The sequence below is a fragment of the Salmo trutta genome, chromosome 12 (genome assembly GCF_901001165.1).
Source record: "Salmo trutta chromosome 12, fSalTru1.1, whole genome shotgun sequence".
In the NCBI taxonomy this organism is placed as follows: domain Eukaryota; kingdom Metazoa; phylum Chordata; class Actinopteri; order Salmoniformes; family Salmonidae; genus Salmo; species Salmo trutta.
In genome coordinates this window covers 61,589,188-61,608,787 of record NC_042968.1, presented here as the reverse complement: position 1 = coordinate 61,608,787, position 19,600 = coordinate 61,589,188, and the positions used below count along the sequence as shown (strand labels likewise).

The 19,600-nt window shown below is 43.1% G+C and overlaps 1 protein-coding gene across 3 annotated transcripts in view; it reads right to left on the bottom strand.

Moving 5' to 3' along the window:
- LOC115203931 (LHFPL tetraspan subfamily member 2a protein) overlaps positions 1 to 19,600 on the bottom strand; it is a 68,609-nt gene that overhangs the window by 42,171 nt on the left and 6,838 nt on the right. For all 3 annotated transcript variants that reach the window (XM_029769028.1, XM_029769025.1, XM_029769026.1), the window contains exon 2: positions 2,663 to 2,739. The gene's annotated coding sequence lies outside the window, so the exon portion shown is untranslated. The remainder of the gene's footprint in view (positions 1 to 2,662; positions 2,740 to 19,600) is intronic.

Sequence of the window (19,600 nt, the reverse complement as noted above, 5' to 3'; positions counted from 1 at the left end):
GGAATCCGATTGGTCGGACCAGCATTGAACAGACCTGAGCACAGGCGTTTCCTGTTTTAGTTTCTGCCTATAGGCTGGGAGCAACAAAATGGAGTCGTGGTCAGATTTGCCGAAAGGAGTGCAAGGGAGGGCTTTGTATGCGTCGCGGAAGTTAGAGTAGCAATGATCCAGAATGCTGCCAGCCCGGATCGCGCATTCGAAGTGCTGATCAAATTTATGGAGCTACGTTTTCAGATTAGCTTTGTTAAAATCCCCAGCTCCAATAAATGCAGCCTTAGGATATATGGTTTCCAGTTTACATAGAGTCCAATGAAGTTCTTTCAGGGCCGTCGATGTGTCTGCTTGGGGGGGATATACACGACTGTGATTATAATCGAAGAGAATTCTCTTGGTAGATAATGCGGTCGGCATTTGATTGTAAGGAATTCTAGGTCAGGTGAACAAAAGGACTTGAGTTCCTGTATGTTGTTATGATCACACCACGACTCGTTAATCATAAGGCATACCGCCCTTCTTCTTACCAGAGAGATGTTTGTTTCTGTCGGCGCGATGCGTGAAGAAGCCGGATGGCTGTACCGACTCTGATAACATATCCTGAGTGAGCCATTTTTACGTGAAACAGAGAATGTTACAATCTCTGATGTCTCTCTGGAAGGCAACCCTATACTCGGGAGCGGTGAGCGATGTGCCCGTCTACGGAGCCTGACCAGAAGACCGCTCCGTCTGCGGCGCTGTTGTTTTGGGTCGCCTACTGGGATCCGATCCATTGTCCTGGGTGGTGGTCCAAACAGAGGATCCGCTTCGGGAAAGTCATATTCCTGGTCGTAATGTTGTTAAGTTGACGTTGCTCTTATATTCAATAGTTCTTCCCGGCTGTATGTAATAAGACATAAGATTTCCTGAGGTAACAATGTAAGAAATAATACATAAAAAAACTAAATACTGCATAGTTTCCTAAGAACGCAAAGCGAGGCGACCATCTCTGTCGGCGCTAGTGTCATCCTAGGATGGTACCACATTGAAAGTCACTGAGCTCTTCAGTAAGGCCATTCTACTGCCAATGTTTATCTATGGAGTTTGCATGGCTGTGTGTTCGATTTTATACACCTGTCAGCAACGGGTGTGGCTGAAATAGCCGAATCCACTAATTTCAATGGGTGTCCACATACTTTTGTGTATATAGTGTATGTAGAAAAGATAATGGAGCAGTATATTTCATAAGATCATCTATGAGAACTTACAATCACTAAAATAAAAACTAGACAGTCAGGGAGAATCTGAAATTCAAAACATTTCATGGCATGGGGTCCCCACTGATTTTATTATAATGTTTGAATCACTCAGATAACATAAGAGAAAGGCATAAGCCATGGCAAAATGTGTATAATTGCAAGAAATTAGCTTTAAAACTGAAAATGATCTCAGCCCCATGGAAAAATGTGTAGAATTGCAGGAAATTTGTTTTCGAAACTAAACATTTTCTCTCAGCCCCATGGCAAATGTGTAGAATTGCAGTAAACTAGCTTTAAAATGGTCAAATGTTCGCTTTGCCCCATAGTAAAATGTGTAGAATTGCAGGAAAGTTGCTTTAAAACAGCAACATTTTGTCTCAGCGGTAAAACCCCGCCATTGGCCAAGCCCACTGACTTTGCTACCGCTGCTGAAACAAATCCTAGGGGAAACACTGGATGTTGCTGGAGTTTGGAGGTGTCATTGTCTTTGGGTTTATGGGGGTTATAGTGGTTCAACCAGCTATCACTACAGTATACTGTAATTCACTAAAGCACAGAGAACTAAAGTATTAGTACTGTAAACATACTACCCCTAGAGCTGGAGTGCATTAGGCTACAGTAAGTCTTGGCCTGAGAACTGGGGTTATGATCCCCCTAGCATATGTAACATTCACATGAAGATGATTCTTGTCTGAGACCTGAAGACCCCAAGTTAATGCCTATAGGTTTTAGCTCAGAGGGCTAACACAGTCCTGTGGCACTCAGACAATCTGGGTTCAAATCAGCTGACACATGCTTACAGTTGAACAACAGGACCTTGGGGACAAGGCTGTCGTTCCATCAGGTTAGGACAGGTGCCAGGAACCCAATACAATAGCAACAAAGACAGGAAACCATGACTCTGTTTGTTTGAGTGGACAAGGTTAGCGACGCAGTTGGGTACTATTATTATTATTATAATGATGATGCAACAGGTATTATTAGTTCTCCTAATCTGATTTGTTAAAAATACAATGGGAAAAGCAGCACGTGGCAGGTTATGCAAGTTATGCATGTTAAAGGGACAGTTCTGGATTTTGGCAAGGAGCTCTTTATCTACTTCCCCAGAGTCAGATGAACTCATGGATAACCATTTTTATGTCTCTGCGTCCAGTATGAAGGAAGTTAGCGGTAGTCATTGCGCTAACGCCTCATTAGCAACTTCCTTCGAACCGAACAGATACATAAAAATGGTATCCATGAGTTCATCTGACTCTGGGGAAGTAGATAAAGGGCTTAATTGCCAAAATCCCAAACTATCCCTTTACGTTTCAGAATTAGGTTCTCCATGAGGTCAATACATCTATCCTGGAATCAGAATCGGACTCAGAATGATGTCAGATCTACTGTTTCGTATATTTCAGACCACGCCGTGTACAGAATGTACTAACCTTTTGTGTGGAGTCTTGAGGACGAGTCAGAGACAGGTTCACTTCAGACCTGGTTATGCAAGTCTTCTCTTCAGAACCTGTAGAGGCAGCAGAGATTGATGCATTACAGAGTGACACACACGCTCTTGCGCTTGTGCACATGCCAACTGCTTATATTATGAAACCACAGCATCTCTAAAGAGACCAATGGTTAACCAGTCAGGAGCTCCGTCAGTTTCGGCTCCCTGACAAAATGAGATGCTATTTTATTTTCCACTCAACCTGAGGAGTCTGAGGAGGAGGTTTAGAGAGAGAGCCATGACACCTGGAGAGATAGGGAAACTGTTCAACAGAGCGTACCCTTTAATAAAAGGGTCTGCATGCCTCATTTATCCAAAGCTGCAGCAAGATTGCATAATATAGGTTATGCTAGAAACATTAGCATTACGTTAAGCAAGGGAAGTTCCATTTCAACATATACTTGGGACGGCAAGTAGCCTAGTGGTTAGAGTGTTGGACTTGAATCCGCAAGATCGAATCCCCGAGCTGACAAGGTAAAAATCTGTCGTTCTGCCCCTGAACAAGGCAGTCATTGAAAATAAGAATTTGTTCTTAACTGACTTGCCTAGTTAAATAACGGTTTTAAAAAAAGATAATTTTGGTGGAAGGATCTACAATCACGCCTGACAAGACCAATGAAAACCGCGCTTTGCTGGAAGCCCCGCCTTCCACAGGTGATAAGTGTGGGGCTCGGATTCATTCCTTCAATTTTTCCTCTCTTCACCTGGGTGTGAACAGGAACGATTCACGCCACTAAAACAAACAATTGGAACACGAGACTGTCTTACATTAGTCACCCCTTGGACGACGTGTGCTGAAGCCTGTATGGTTCACATACGTTTCCTAATTTACACATTTTGATTTGCAATTCTTTTCAAACAATACAAAACATACAAAAGACAGCATACAGAAGCACACAAACCTCAATGACATCACAACTGCCCCCCTATCTCCAGTGCCTGCACTACTCTTTTTCAAGATAATTGATGGGGAAGAGTATTGTCCATCCCGGGACGCGGAGATGGTTTGGGTTGTTGGTCAGGTCGAATGTCCCCCGGCTCCTGTGTGCTCTGTCGCCAGTTACGTGAGGCTACTCGAAGAGAGAAGCCCATCAGGTTTTTGTGGGTATCCCCACCGCCTGTGTCTGCTTTGGTTAAGCACCGCTTGTCTCTCTTCCCAGAAGGGACCTGGTCCCACCCTCGGTGATCAGGTCCTACGTACACTTTCGACACCAGGCTAGCTAACAACTGCTGCATAGCGTGCTAGCCAGGTTATCTGGCGCTCACACCTGCTTTTGTCGGGCTGGTTTGTGCTGGTCAGAACCGACAATATGTCAGCGGTGGCGTGCATCAACAGACTGGGAGAGACTCTCTCCCTTCTAAGGTTGGCTCGCTCCCTACTGCTGGGGAACAGTGCCGCACATGCTCTCGCTTTGGGCGACGCATGTTCCCGGTTGCCTCGGGTGCAGATCTTTTATCCAGGTGGTGCCCTCTCTCTCAGGAGTGAAGGCTACACCCCTGGGTACCTCCCCGAGGTATGGGATATTTTGGCAGGGCCGATGTAGAATTCATGAGAAAGCGTGCAGTGTCATCTAATTTTCTTGATGAGGGACCCGAGGGAATTTCAGCGAGTGGTTCTGATTCAGCCCACGTTGAATAAGGAGCACCGGAAGGGCTAATTGATTCTTGTGGTTCCCCTTTTGCCCAGGTAGCCTTGGTTTGCAGAGATCATAAGCCTTTTAGGCGGGGGACCCGTGGCAACTCCCATTGTGTCGGGTCCCTGTTGTCGCAGGTTTGGCAAGCGAGGCCGGAGATTTGGTTCCTACGGGCCTGGCCCCTGAGTGCCAATCTGATAGCTAGAGGTTTACCTCCGAATGTTATTGCTACCATTCAGTCTGCAAGGGCGGCCTCCACGAGAGGGCTGTATGTGTATAAAGACCTTTGCAGACTGTATGTCGGATTCAGCCTTTTACGATTATCACGACACACAGTGCGATGTTAAAATCCTGATATCAAACTGGCCAGATTGTACGATTTGCTTCAGTTCTGTCGTTACATTCTGCGATTGGCTTTACGCTTCCAGCCAACGTAGCCTCGCAACTGCAGCAGCACCAATCTGTGCCAGCACCAGCAGCGCAACTAGTTTTCACATCCAAATTTTATATCTCCGAACTCAGAATCAAATGGGATTCCCCAAAATAACATGGTCACTGTGATTTGATTTACGATTTTGTGCATTTATTAAAATCCCATCAGGTAGCCTGATTTCAGATGTGTCATGTAAGCAAGATTATTAGGGAACTCGTTCTTCTTGCACAGCATGTTAAAGTTTAAATTGAACTATTATATTTACATTTACATTTAAGTCATTTAGCAGACACTCTTATCCAGAGCGACTTACAAATTGGTGCATTCACCTTATGATATCCAGTGGAACAACCACTTTACAATAGTGCATCTAAATCTTTTTTTGGGGGGGGGGTTAGAAGGATTACTTTATCCTATCCCAGGTATTCCTTAAAGAGGTATCAATCTGACTTCACAATGATCGCATTATTGTGCGCATACTCAGTGCCGGCCGTGTTCCTATTGGTCAGTCACCGGGATCGGCTCGTAACACCAGCCACGCTACATGATAAAGGCCAAAAGATTCTGACACTGCCAGAACTTTGTCTGAGCCAACAACCACACATAGTGGTACTTAATCGGCAGACCTAGAACCTGTTACACTGAACGAGCCAAGACTTCCAACAATCGTTTACGACCTAAGAATTTGCCCACGACACGGACATTTGTATGGGACGGCAAAATCGTGGCATGAAATGGCTAAAATCGTAATGTCTGCTTAAAAGCCATACTGGCTGCCAATTCCTGATCTTCTGAGAACATCATTTGAAGGGTCGCCTGAAGCGTGAGAGGAATGGGAGATACATCAATTCTGAAGCAGAGGGCTCATAGAGAGGACGACTGGCTACTATTTTCAACATTGTGTGATGAGCTTTCTGGCCCTCAGAGCTGCTGAGGCGTCACCCAAGTGGGTGCTACTCAGTGTACAATACCCAGACTGACGCATCTGGGGGGCAGGTCTGAGTGGTCTGCCGTGGGCCGTTTTCATTTAGGATCCGTTGGGATCGGCTTGGGGCATGATCCTGTTTCCCCATAGTATATTGTACCGAAGTTGACTGACTGAAAGGGAACGTAACGTTATGAATATAATTACTGTTCCCTGAAGGAGGGAAACAAGGTACAAGACCTGCTCCGCCCGTTACGGGGCTCGGTGACGGGAAGAAATGAATCCGAGCCTCACGCTTGTCACCTAAGGCAGGGCTTCCAGCGAGGAGAAGTTTTCATTGGCATTGTCAGGCGTCATAGTAGTCATAGTAGTCATACCTTGTTTCCCTCCTTCAGGGAACAGTAGTTATAGTCATAATGTTAATTTTGTGGAATGACTGTGTGTGTTCTCAGGAGGAACACAGTGGCATGGATTTAGAGCCAACTGATTTACAGAACACAGCTTTACTGTCAGAGGGAGAAGGAGTAGATTAGAAGAAGGAATCACTGGGGTTGTTTCAAGGGTTGCTCTGCAGTTTTAGGTTGTTCACACACCTTATTTCCAGGTGCATAGGGAAAAAAATACAGATTTAAACTTCAGGGAGATTTGCACTGAGTGAACAAAACATTAAGAACACCTGCTCTTTCCATGACATAGACTGACCAGATGAATCCAGGTGAAAGCTATGATCCCTTATTGATGTTACTTGTTAAATCCACTTCAAGCAGTGTGGATGAAGGGGAGGAGACAGGTTAATAAGGATTTTTAAGTCTTGAGGCAATTGAGACATGTATTATGTATGTGTGCCATTCAGAGTCTGAATGGGCAAGACAAAATATTTAAGTGCCTTTGAACGGGGCATGGTAGTAGGTGCCAGGCGCACCGTTTTGTGTAAAGAACTGCAACGCTGCTGAGTTTTTCACGCTCAACAGTTTCCTGTATCATTAAGTTTCCACTACCCAAAGGACATCCAGCCAACTTGCAGTGGTGTAAAGTACTTAAGTAAAAATACTTTAAAGTACAACTTAAGTCATTTTTGGGGGGTATCTGTACTTTACTTCACTATTTATATTTTTGACAACTTTTACTTTTACTTCACTACATTCCTAAAGAAAAGTATTTACTTTGTACTCCATACATGTTCCCTGATACCCAAAAGTACTCGATACATTTTGAATGCTTAGCAGGACAGAAAAATGGTCCAATTCACACACTTATTAAGAGAACATTCCTGGTCATTTCTACTGCCTCTGATCTGGCGGACTCACTAAACACATGCTTTGTTTGTAAATGATGTCTGAGTGTTGGAGTGTGCAACTGGCTATCTGTAAATTAAAAAAAACTAGAAAATGTGGCCATCTGCTTTGCTTAATATAAGGAATTAAAAATTATTTATACTTGTCCTTTTACTTTTGATACTTAAGTATATTTAAAACCAAATACTTTTAGACTTTTACTCAAGTAGTATTTTACTGGGTGACTTTCACTTTTACTTGAGTCATTTTCTATTAAGGTATCTTTACTTTTACTCAAGTATGACAATTTGTGTGAGAATCATTGGAGTCAACATGGGCCAGCATCTATGTGGAATGCTTTCGACACCTTGTAGAGTCCATGCCCGGATGAATTGAGGCTGTTCTGAGGGCAAAAGGAGAGGGTGTAACTCAACATAAGGAAGGTGTTCTTAATGTTTTGTACACAACCATCTTCACAAAGACAGTGCTTCTGTTTGCTTTTTTGGGGTTAATGATGAAACAGGAGGACGAACAGCTGTATTAATAGCTTCCTGCACTCTGAATGTGAGTAGCCTACTATGAAGACATGTGTTTCAGAACACACCACCTTAATTGGAGAGAACGATCAACTCTGTTAACGGCTGGTTCAATAACCTCCGCCTGACATCCGATTCAAAAGAACACTTCTGTGTTCAGCCATCAGCTACAAAATGGCCAACTTAAAGTAGGAGCACTCTACTTAATGCCCAGTTCAATAATCAATATCCTGCCTTAAACGTCTCGACGGCTACAGTATGTCATGATCTCAGCTTCCTGAGGAAAAGGAACAATCCATAAACAACCGTTTTTCCCCCTGTAGTTATTTTTTTGTCCAGCTCCTGATCCCAACGAGATAATGTTTGTTGTGTGGTAGGTCTGCTATTGTGATAGTGAGGCAGTAATGTTGTCTATGGGCTTTCTGAGAGGATAAGAGCCAGAGGAGAACTAGTCGTTCCCAGAAAGATGATTGACATCCGACACTATGGGGGGGAGTGTTTGTTTGGGGGGGGTCTGAGAGCCTTATTATCCGTTACTGAATCCAGCTGCTCTTGTGGTAACATCTGACCAACAACAGCTCTCAGCCAATCAGGTGAGTGAACAGCCTAATAGGTTTATCAGTGCGATATCTCCCAACCCTTTGGGTTATCAAGGTTATCAATAGATCGCCCTCGGAGAGCACTCAGGACTTCTTAAAACACTTGACACCTGCCTTGGCCCTGGGCCACTAGAACACAGACGACCATTGTCAGTTTGAAAGGACAGTGCAATTCACCCCTTCAACTCAGATTTACTGAAGCAAAGTGGGGGCATCAGTCCTTCACCAACCCTACTGGCAGCGCCTCCACCCAGAGTACCGTATGCCAAGTAGAGTGAGACATCATGTTCTTATCATCATACCGTAATGTTTTCTGTCCAGTCAGCTGGGCTGACAGTTACGCCCACCAGCAACTCAGGGTGTACACATACACTTCACACGTCCCCTCTGAAGGCGTTCTAGGTTTCCATTGTGTGTGTGTCTGAGTGTGTGTTCGTGTGCGTGCGTGTGCCATTTGACATCGTTGCTCAGCTGAACCCGAACAGTGTAGATTCGAGGTTCTTTCAGAGTATTTTCCAATAACAGAGCTGAACACTCAGGTTACAGTAAATGACCCTGGCCTAGGGGATTTTCTCCACCAGTCACACAGTTACTACAAGCTCAGTCAAATCGTACACTGTTTCTCTCCTGATAGTGGTGCATAGAAATTTGTGGCTGCGTAACATAGTATAGGGAATAAGATGTCATTTGAGATTTCCTATATAATAAGTCCACTGTGGCCAACACCACCCCAATGGGGTTCTCTTACAGCCGTTAGGGGGTTCGGGGAAGAGGTGGGCTGTTTGGGGAAGTGAAGTGATGGAGTGGGGGAGGAGGGGGCTACTGGGGAACTCTCTCTGGTCCTAAACGTTTCTCAAGCTGTGACTGAATCGCTGAATGACAGAAGCGATGGTCAGTATTGCTTTACTCTCTTTCTCTCTCGCACACACACACACACACACACACACACACAGACACACACACACCTCACTTGGCTATATGTGTGTTTGAAAGACCAAGGGGTGAGAGAGAAAGCGAAAGGAGGCGGTAGGGATCAAAATGTAGAGAAAAGGCGGAGAGTCAAAGAGAAAAATATCACAGGAACAGAACGCTTCCTCGGAAGATGCTTTCTGTATCCTATCTCTCCATCTGCTACACACTGGCACTCCTCTGCTCACTCTCACTGCTTTCCTGTGCATCAGATGAACGCTTACAGTGGACCGAACTGGAAAAACTGTGTTCCCCAACGTTTTTCATAGCACCTTGAGAGAGCTCTGTATCTGAGTTCATAGAGACACGGTACATATTGTCAGTGTAAGTAGTGTTAAACGTTCCACTAAATCTACAGGACATCACAGCTGCTGGGGACTATTTACACAACACCAAACACAGTTGGTCGTCTTGACCAATAGTCACCCTTTATGCACAGTTTGTGTCCATGTTTAAGTCTTGGACACACTGGCAATATCCATGGTAATTCAATGACTGTTTATTCCAGGTATGTGCTATACATTCATTGCACTGAAGACATACACTGTGAAGAATGTTTACACACGACTCCATTAGGGTTGTGTAAAATGTGTTGCTACCGCTAATTGCGATACGTATGAAATGGGCTTTAAATGAAGTTTGATTCGAGTTGTTTATTCTGACTCCACTCTATAAGAAACGCCTGCAGACATCGCCAGCAGCATACCGCCCTGCATCCCACTGCTGGCTTGCCTCTGAAGCTAAGCAGGGTCGGTCCTGGTCGATCTCTTGATGGGAGACCAGATGCTGTTGGAGGGCCACTAGGGGGCACTCTCTCTTCCAGTCTAAGAAGATCCTAATCCCCCAGGGCAGTGAAGGGGACACTGCCCTGCAGTGTGCCGTCTTTCGGGCTGAGACATTAAACGGTTGTCCTGACTCTCTGCGGTCACAAAACATCCCATGGCGCTTATTGCGAGAGTAGGGGTGTTAACCCCGGATACGACTGTATATCTCAGTATTTTGAAGTACTGAGATGACAAACACAACCAATTATACTTCTGCAGAATAATAACCAAGCTATAAACTCTGTTCTGTTCCTACTCTGCTGGCCAGCTGTCTTACATTTAACACACATTACGTTGGGAGACCAGAGAGGAGACCAAGGCCTTTGAAAGCCTTGCCAGGAGCCCTTCAAAGAGACGAGAGGAGGAAAAGGAAAAACCTTTGGATTTGTGGTGCTGCTTTGCTTCCGTTTGGTGTCAGGGCTAGCTAGCTGCCTCAGAGAGAGAGAGTGAGAGAGTGAGAGAGAGAGAGAGAGAGAGAGAGACTGGGACTGAGGCAACATCGCTCTTAACTCAGGATGTGTGCTTTACATTTAGGCTGCTGTACAAAATAACATATACTGTTGCTACCTCGTAGAGCTAGGCGAAGTGGCCAAAATATCATATCACAATATTTTTCACATTTTTGACCGTATGATTTTGTTTTTTAATAATAAAATGTCTAAATATTCTTCATGAATAAAGCATGATTCTAGGGTGGCAACAGGAACATGCTAAGTGTTTTAATGGGGCTTTCTCTCTTCTGATTGATTTCTAATGTTCAATCAAACTTCAACATGAAAATAATTTTCTGCAGATTCATGGCAAAAAAAGTACATGTCCACACCTTTTGCACCAGCATTGCCTCACAGGCACTATTCATGGCATAAAATGACATGTGCGCAGTGCGAACCCGAAGCTCTTGCTCGCAAATTAGCATGTCTCAACTGTTAGCAGTCTCTTACTGGCGTTAAGAACAGACGACGGCCATAATTCTTTGAGTTTCATCACTCAGATATTACATTTATAAAACATTTAACAAACTAAACATTGCAATACTGTTATGTAAGGTAAAGTAAAAATCCAAACTGGTCAGTGCATCACTACTGGTATATAGTAAAATGCGGTTTACTGCCCAGCCCTACTGCCTCGCTGCCCCAACTAAGGGCCATAGACTAAGGAACAAACTCGATGTGTGAGAGAAGTTCAACAGAAACTCATGTACAGATCCAAGCAAAACTCAGTCCCTTTTAAATGACATCATGACTTCCACGAGCATTTAGTTGCCTCTGCAAAATCATCCTTGTTCGCCTGAATACGCTCACACCTTCACTTTCACCTCACTGCTGTGCAACTTGGACCATTTAGACAGGACACCAGCTGTAATGTTGATATACAAGGTGCGCAAACCACCTTTAGGCAATATGCACGTTGTTGATTACAGACTTTGAGCAAAAGTAACGATTAGGCTAAACACACTCTAATTTCCTCTGTCTTTATGATGGTGTGTGTACGTTGTATGTGTGTAAGTTGTACGTATGCGTTCCTTCATGTGCTGTAGGTGTGTGTATTTTGCGTATGGTGCACTGTGATTGCGTGCGTGTGTGTCTGTGCGTGCACGTGTGTGTTGCCCACAAGCGACCACACACAGAGACAGATTACATCAGCTTGCAGTGATGACTCTAATAGCTGAGTAGAGTAGAGGCTGTGGAGTTGCACAGATGGCTGGGCAGCATCAGCTTAACAATGAGGACCTGTCTCTCTCTCCGCCAGGCCTAGCTACTGCCTGATGGAAAATATCTGTAACAAAGACACAGTACCTTCCAGCAGCACACTACTCTACTTGCCAGGATAGGAGAGGAGGGTTATGAACTCAATGACTGGGGGGCTTCTGGCCTGTGTGCTGCTTAGTTGACTTTGTTGACTTCATTGTTCCAACTGAGAGAATGAGCTGACTTTCCTGATTGCATGCAGCCAAGGCAAGAGAACAGAGCATAAATATGCAACACAATACGACAGCAGAGGCAGACACACACACACTAGTGAATACATTTGGCCTGCAGATTTAAAGAGTGCTGTGAATATGGGTCCCTGATGCCTGGAGTCAGGGAGAGACTAAAGCATGAAACACACCAAGAATCTCACTGCTGATAGACTGCTGATAGGTACTTATCAAAGTGGGAGGCCGTTCCTTCTCTTGCTAGAACAAAAGCGGTACCTGCTGCGTGCCGATCCGGTAGAGACGGACTTGCCGTTCCTACATGTAGAATTGCAATGCTTGTCAATGGCCAACAACATGACAACAAAAAGGAAAAAAAGAGGGCATTTTCTCCGCACATCCACGGCTAAATGTCATGAGCCAGTCACATTTCATTTTGCAGTGTAGGCTATGGGACGGGAGCTAGCTAAGTGCAAAGACGCAACGCACACAAAACAAAATAATTCCTCCAAGATTTTGGAGAGTGAATGAAATAGTTTCTTCGTCATCAGTTATCTAGCTGTGGCCGTCTGGCTATGATCATCAAGTACTTTCTACAAAGAAAGCAACGTTAGCGCAGTTAGCTAGCTACCATTGGAATCGACACTATAAGCAACACACATTGCCAGACAACGTTACTGCTACCTTCTTGTTTGGAGTATTTTAACAAGGCTGAGAGGCTGACGACTTCAAAGTTGCTGTGTGAACACAAAAGAGATTGACAGCCGACACACGGTTCAGAGGTGCTAAGTACTGTCGGGAGGCAAACGTTTGACAATCCCACCGGTGTGTCTGAGCAACAATGTGTTCTCTGATAGACTTAGCATCGACGCACACACGCAGAGGCATGGCTAATAACCGTCCTATAATAACAGATGGGAGGTTAACACTCCTGGAATGGACCTGGGCCAACCCTGACTCTCCCAGGAGAAAACACCCACTATTGGACCAAACACATTTCTTCTTTCCAGGTCGAGACTATTTCTGTTCTTCCTGAGTATTGACTGTGATCCGTTTCTATTGTATCCCTCCCAGGAATCTGATGGCTTTACATTAACAAGGCCATAATGGAGCCTGTAATGTCTTTAAATACACCTTCCAAACCAAGATGCTTTAGCACCGACCTTTCTTTATATACGAACGGTATTGCCGGCGACAAAGCCTCTACTTTTCTTTACGCCAACCGACCTAGTCGGCTTAGTATGAATTGTAGCTGTAATGGCACACGCGCACTACGCTCATAAGCTCTTGATGGTTGCTAGGCAGCGCCCATTACAACTATCCTCCTGGCAGTTCTAAACTTCGCCCATCTCTTCGCACAGCCCACCACATGCACTGTTTTCTTAACCACAACTGAATGGATCCATAATGAATTACTGTGGGAATAAATCAGTGGTGTAAAGTACTTCAGTAAAAATACTTTAAAGTACTACTTAAGTCGTTTTTGGGGGTATCTGTACTTTACTTTACTGTTTATATTTTACTTTTACTTCACTACATTCCTAAAGAAATAATGCATTTTTTACTCCAGAATTTTTCCTTGAGACCCAAAAGTACTCATTACGTTTTGAATGCTTAGAAGGACAGGGAAATGGTCCAATTCACTCACTTATCAAGAGAACATCCCTGGTCATCTCTACTGCCTCTGATCTGGCGGACGCACAAAACACAAATTATTTGTTTGTACATTATGTCTGAGTGTTGGAATGTGCCCCTGGCTATCCGTAAATAGAAAAAATAAAGAAATAAAATTGTGGCGTCTGGTTTGCTTAATATAAGGAATTAAAAAATAATTTATACTTTTACTTTTGATACTTAAGTATATTTTAAACAAAATACTTTTAGACTTTTACTCAAGTAGTATTTTACTGGGTGACATTCGCTTTTACTTGAGTCATTTTCTATTAAGGTATCTTTACTTTTTCCACCACTGGAATAAATATCACTGAATTATGAAAATATTGGAATAAAGTAGGCAATGGAAGGCATCCAATTGTTGCTAACTGAATCTCCCAAAGTCATCCAATTGTTATCATTCATTTGAAGTAATATGGTGCCTTCAAAAGTATTCATACCCCTTGACATATTCCACATTTAGTTGTGTTACAGCCTGAATTCTGAATGGATTACATTTATTTATTTTCTCCACCATCTACACACAATACCGCATAATGCCAAAGTGAAAACATGTATTTAGAAATGTTTGCAATACATGTTCGAATCCCATTTGCCAGTGATTACACCTGTAAGTCTTTCTGGGTACGTCTCTAAGAGCATTGCACACCTGCATTATACAATATTTGCACATTATTCTTTTGAAAATTCTTCAAGCTCTGTCAAGTTGGTTGTTCATCATTGCTAGACAGCCATTTTAAAGTCTTGCAGTGGATTGTATTGCCGATTTAAGTCCAAACTGTAACTAAGACACTCAGGTGCATTCTCTAGTGTATATTTGGCCTTGTGTTTTAGGTTAGTGCCCTGCTGAAAGCTGAATATATCTCCAACAGTCGTGGCCAAAAGTTTTGAGAATGACACAAATATTAATTTTCACAAAGTCTGCTGCCTCAGTTTGTATGATGGCAATTTGCATATACTCCAGAATGTTATGAAGAGGGATCAGATGAATTGCAATTAATTGCAAAGTCCCTCTTTGCCATGCAAATGAACTGAATCCCCCAAAACATTTCCACTGCATTTCAGCTCTGCCACAAAAGGACCAGCTGACATCATGTCAGTGATTCTTTCGTTAACACAGGTGTGAGTGTTGACGAGGACAAGGCTGGAGATCACTCTGTCATGCTGATTGAGTTCGAATAACAGATTGGAAGCTTTAAAAGGAGGGTGGTGCTTGGAATCATTGTTCTTCCTCTGTCAACCATAGTTACCTGCAAGGAAACATGTGCCATCATCATTGCTTTGCACAAAAAGGGCTTCACAGGCAAGGATATTGCTGCCAGTAAGATTGCACCTAAATCAACCATATATCGGATCATCAAGAACTTCAAGGAGAGTGGTTCAATTGTTGTGAAGAAGGCTTCAGGGCGCCCAAGAAAGTCCAGCAAGCGCCAGGACCGTCTCCTAAAGTTGATTCAGCTGCGGGATCGGGGCACCACCAGTACAGAGCTTGCTCAGGAATGGCAGCAGGCAGGTATGAGTGCATCTGCACGCACAGTGAGGCGAAGACTTTTGGAGGATGGCCTGGTGTCAAGAAGGGCAGCAAAGAAGCCACTTCTCTCCAGGAAAAACATCAGGGACAGACTGATATTCTGCAAAAGGTAAAGGGATTGGACTGCTGAGGACTGGGGTAAAGTCATTTTCTCTGATGAATCCCCTTTCAACAGTACTTTAAGTGTGATAGGACCAGTGATTGAATTCAAGTAGAGTAGAGCATTGCAGGTTTATAGACAATGGAAGGGGGGAGGGGTTAACAGGGAATGAGGCAGGAGAGAGCGAGGAAGGTGAGCTTGAGGTGAAGCTAAAACTGTGTCAGTTCATTCTGTGTTTGTTTAGTAACTGAGAGTGTGTCAGTTCATTCTGTGTTTGTTTAGTAACTGAGAGTGTGTCAGTTCATTCTGTGTTTGTTTAGTAACTGAGAGTGTGTCAGTTCATTCTGTGTTTGTTTAGTAACTGAGAGTGTGTCAGTTCACTCGTGCACGAGGCCACCCCATGTTTTTATTCTTTGAACGAAAACAACGACTCCCGGTCGGAATATTATCGCTTTTTTACGAGAAAAATAGCCTAAAAATTGATTTTAAACAGCGGTTGACATGCTTCGAAGTACGGTAATGGAATATTTAGAATTTTTTTGTCATGAAACGCGTCGGGCGCGTCACCCTTCGTCACCCTTGGATAGTGTCTTGAACGCACGAACAAAACGCCGCTATTTGGATATAACTATGGATTATTTTGAACCAAACCAACATTTGTTATTGAAGTAGAAGTCCTGGGAGTGCATTCTGACGAAGAACAGGAAAGGTAATCAAACTTTTCTAATAGTAAATCAGAGTTTGGTGAGGGTCAAACTTGGTGGGTGTCAAAATAGCTAGCCTGTGATGGCGTGCTATCTACTCAGAATATTGCAAAATGTGCTTTCACCGAAAAGCTATTTTAAAATCGGACATAGCGAGTGCATAAAGGAGTTCTGTATCTATAATTCTTAAAATAATTGTTATGTTTTTTGTGAACGTTTATCGTGAGTAATTTAGTAAATTCACCGGAAGTGTTCGGTGGGAATGCTAGTTCTGAACGTCACATGCTAATGTAAAAAGCTGGGTTTTTGATATAAATATGAACTTGATTGAACAAAACATGCATGTATTGTATAACATAATGTCCTAGGCGTGTCATCTGATGAAGATCATCAAAGGTTAGTGCTGCATTTAGCTGTGGTTTTGTTTTTTGTGACATTATATGCTAGCTTGAAAAATGGGTGTCTGATTATTTCTGGCTGGGTACTCTGCTGACATAATCTAATGTTTTGTTTTCGCTGTAAAGCCTTTTTGAAATCGGACAGTGTGGTTAGATAAAGGAGAGTCTTGTCTTTAAAATGGTGTAAAATAGTCATATGTTTGAAAAATGGAAGTTTTTGGATTTTTGAGGAATTTGTAATTCGCGCCACGCCTATCATTGGATATTGGAGCAGGTGCTCCGCTAGCGGAACGTCTAGATGTAAGAGGTTAACCTTAGCCCTGACACTTCCACATCGACCCTTTGATTGAATAGTGCCCAGTGTGTGTAAGTCATTATCACCTATTGAGTCAGATCCCCTTCAACACCTAACTAGCAGACCCTGGTTTACAGTTGGAACTAACTCATAGACTTAGAGCTCTCGCACCTCACTGAAACACTATATGGCTTGAAAGATCATCTAACACTAGTCTGAAGGAGGACAGCCTGTTTTTAGCACAACTTAGTGGGCCAAGAGGAGAGAGAGAAAGAGAGAGATCCCCCAACCAAGGATGGCCTATAGCAGCACCTAGATCTTCTGCACCGATTCTGTCAGATCCGGGCCCTGACATTAAATCTCAGTAAGACTGGTGTTCCAAAAAAGGTCCAGTTGCCAGTACCACAAATACAAATTCCATCTAGACACCGTTGGCCTAGAGCACACAAAAAACGATACCTACCTCGGCCAAAACATCAGCACCACAGGTAACTCCCACAAAGCTGTGAACGATCTAAAAGACAAGGCAAGAAGGGCCTTCTACGCCATCAAAAGGAACATAAAATTAGAATCTGGCTAAAAATACTTGAATCAGTTATAGAACCCATTGCCCTTTATGGTTGTGAGGTCCGCGCTCCGCTCACCCATCAAGAATTCACAAAATGGAACAAACACCAAATTGAGACTATGAATTCTGCAAAAACATCCTCCGTGTACAATGTAAAATACCAAAGAATGCATGCAGAGCAGAATTTGACCAATCCCTGCTAATTATCAAAATCCAGAAAAATGGAAGCGATTCCCAAACCTTCCATAACAAAGCCATCACCTACAGAGAGATGAATCTAGAGTCACAGTCACCTAAGCATGCTGGTCCTGGGGCTCTGTTCACAAACACAAACAGACCTCGGTTGGGTCTAATTGTGTTGCTGTTGCTGGTCCTGGGGCTCTGTTCACAAACACAAACAGACCTCAGTTGGGTCTAATTGTGTTGCTGTTGCTGTCCTGGGGCTCTGTGAGGTAATTACTTGACACATTGGAAAGAATTTACCAAAAAACAGAGCAAACTGGAATGCTATTTGGCCCTAAACAGAGAGTAAACAATGGAAGAATACCTGATCACTGTGATTATGTACAGACTCAGTGAGCATAGCCTTGCTATTGAGAGAGGCTGCTGTAGGCAGACCTGGCTCTCAAGAGAAGACAGGCTACGTGCACACTGCCCAAAAAACAAGGTGGAAACTGAGCTGCACTTCCTAACCTCCTGCCCAGCCCAATGTATGACCATATTAGAGACACAATATTTCCCTCAGATTGCACAGAACCACAAATAATTTGAAAACAAACACAATTTTGATAAACTCCCATATCTATTGGGTGAAATACCACAGTGTACAATCACAGCAGCAAGATTTGTGACCTGTTGCCACAAGAAAAGGGCAACCAGTGAAGAACAAACACCAGTGTAAATACTAGAGGTCGGCCGATTATGATTTTTCAGCGCCGATACCGATACCGATTATTGGAGGTCCAAAACACCCGATACTGATTAATCGGCCGATTTTTTACATTTATTTATTTGTAATAATGACAATTACAACAATACTGAATGAACACTTATTTTAACTTAATATAATACATGAATACAATTAATTTAGCCTCAAATAAATAATGAAACATGTTCAATTTGGTTTAAATAATGCAAAAACAAAGTGTTGGAGAAGAAAGTAAAAGTGCAATATGTGCCATGTAAAAAAGCTAACGTTTAATTTTGCTCAGAACATGAGAACATATGAAAGCTGGTGGTTCCTTTTAACATGAGTCTTCAATATTCCCAGGTAAGAAGTTTTAGGTTGTAGTTATTATAGGAATTATAGGACTATTTCTCTCTATACGATTTGTATTTCATATACCTTTGACTGTTGGATGTTCTTATAGGCACTTTAGTATTGCCAGTGTAACAGTATAGCTTCCGTCCCTCTCCTCGCTCCTACCTGGGCTCGAACCAGGAACACATCGACAACAGCCACCCTCGAAGCAGCATTACCCATGCAGAGCAAGGGGAAAAACTACTCCAAGTCTCAGAGCGAGTGACGTTTGAAACACTATTAGTCTGCACCCGGCTAACTAGCTAGCCATTTCACACCAGCCTCATCTTGGGAGTTGATAGGCTTGAAGTCATAAACAGGGCAATGCATTGCGAAGGGCTGCTGGCAAACGCACGAAAGTGCTGTTATGAATGAATGCTTACGAGCCTGCTGCTGCCTACCATCGCTCAGTCAGACTGCTCTATTAAATCATAGACTTAATTATAACATAATAACACACAGAAATACGAGCCTTAGTTCATTAATATTGTCGAATCCGGAAACTATCATCTCGAAAACAAAACGTTTTTCCTGTCAGTGAAATACGGAACCGTTCCATATTTTATCTAACGGGTGGCATCCCTAAGTCTAAATATTCCTGATACATTGCACAACCTTCAATGCTATGTCATAATTACATAAAATTCTGGCAAATTAGTTCGCAACGAGCCAGGCGGCCCAAACTGTTGCATATACCCTGATTCTGCGTGCAATGAACGCAAAATGGCACAATTTCACCTGGTTAATATTGCATGCTAACCTGGATTTTTTTTAGCTAAATATGCAGGTTTAAAAATATATACTTCTGTGTATTGATTTTAAGAAAGGCATTGATGTTTATGGTTAGGTACAGTCGTGCAATGATTGTGCTGTTTTCGCAAATGCGGTTTTGTTAAATCATCCCCCGTTTGGCGAAGTCTGCTGTCTTTGTTAGGAAGGAATAGTCTTCACAGTTCGCAACAAGCCAGGCGGCCCAAACTGCTGCATATACCCTGACTCTGTTTGCAAGAGAAGTGACACATTTTCCCTAGTTAAAAGAAATTCATGTTAGCAGGCAATATTAACAAAATATGCAGGTTTAAAAATATATACTTGTGTATTGATTTTAAGAAAGGCATTGATGTTTATGGTTGGAGCAACATGTACCTAAGCGATTATATGCAACACAGGACAGGCTAGATAAACTAGTAATATCATCAA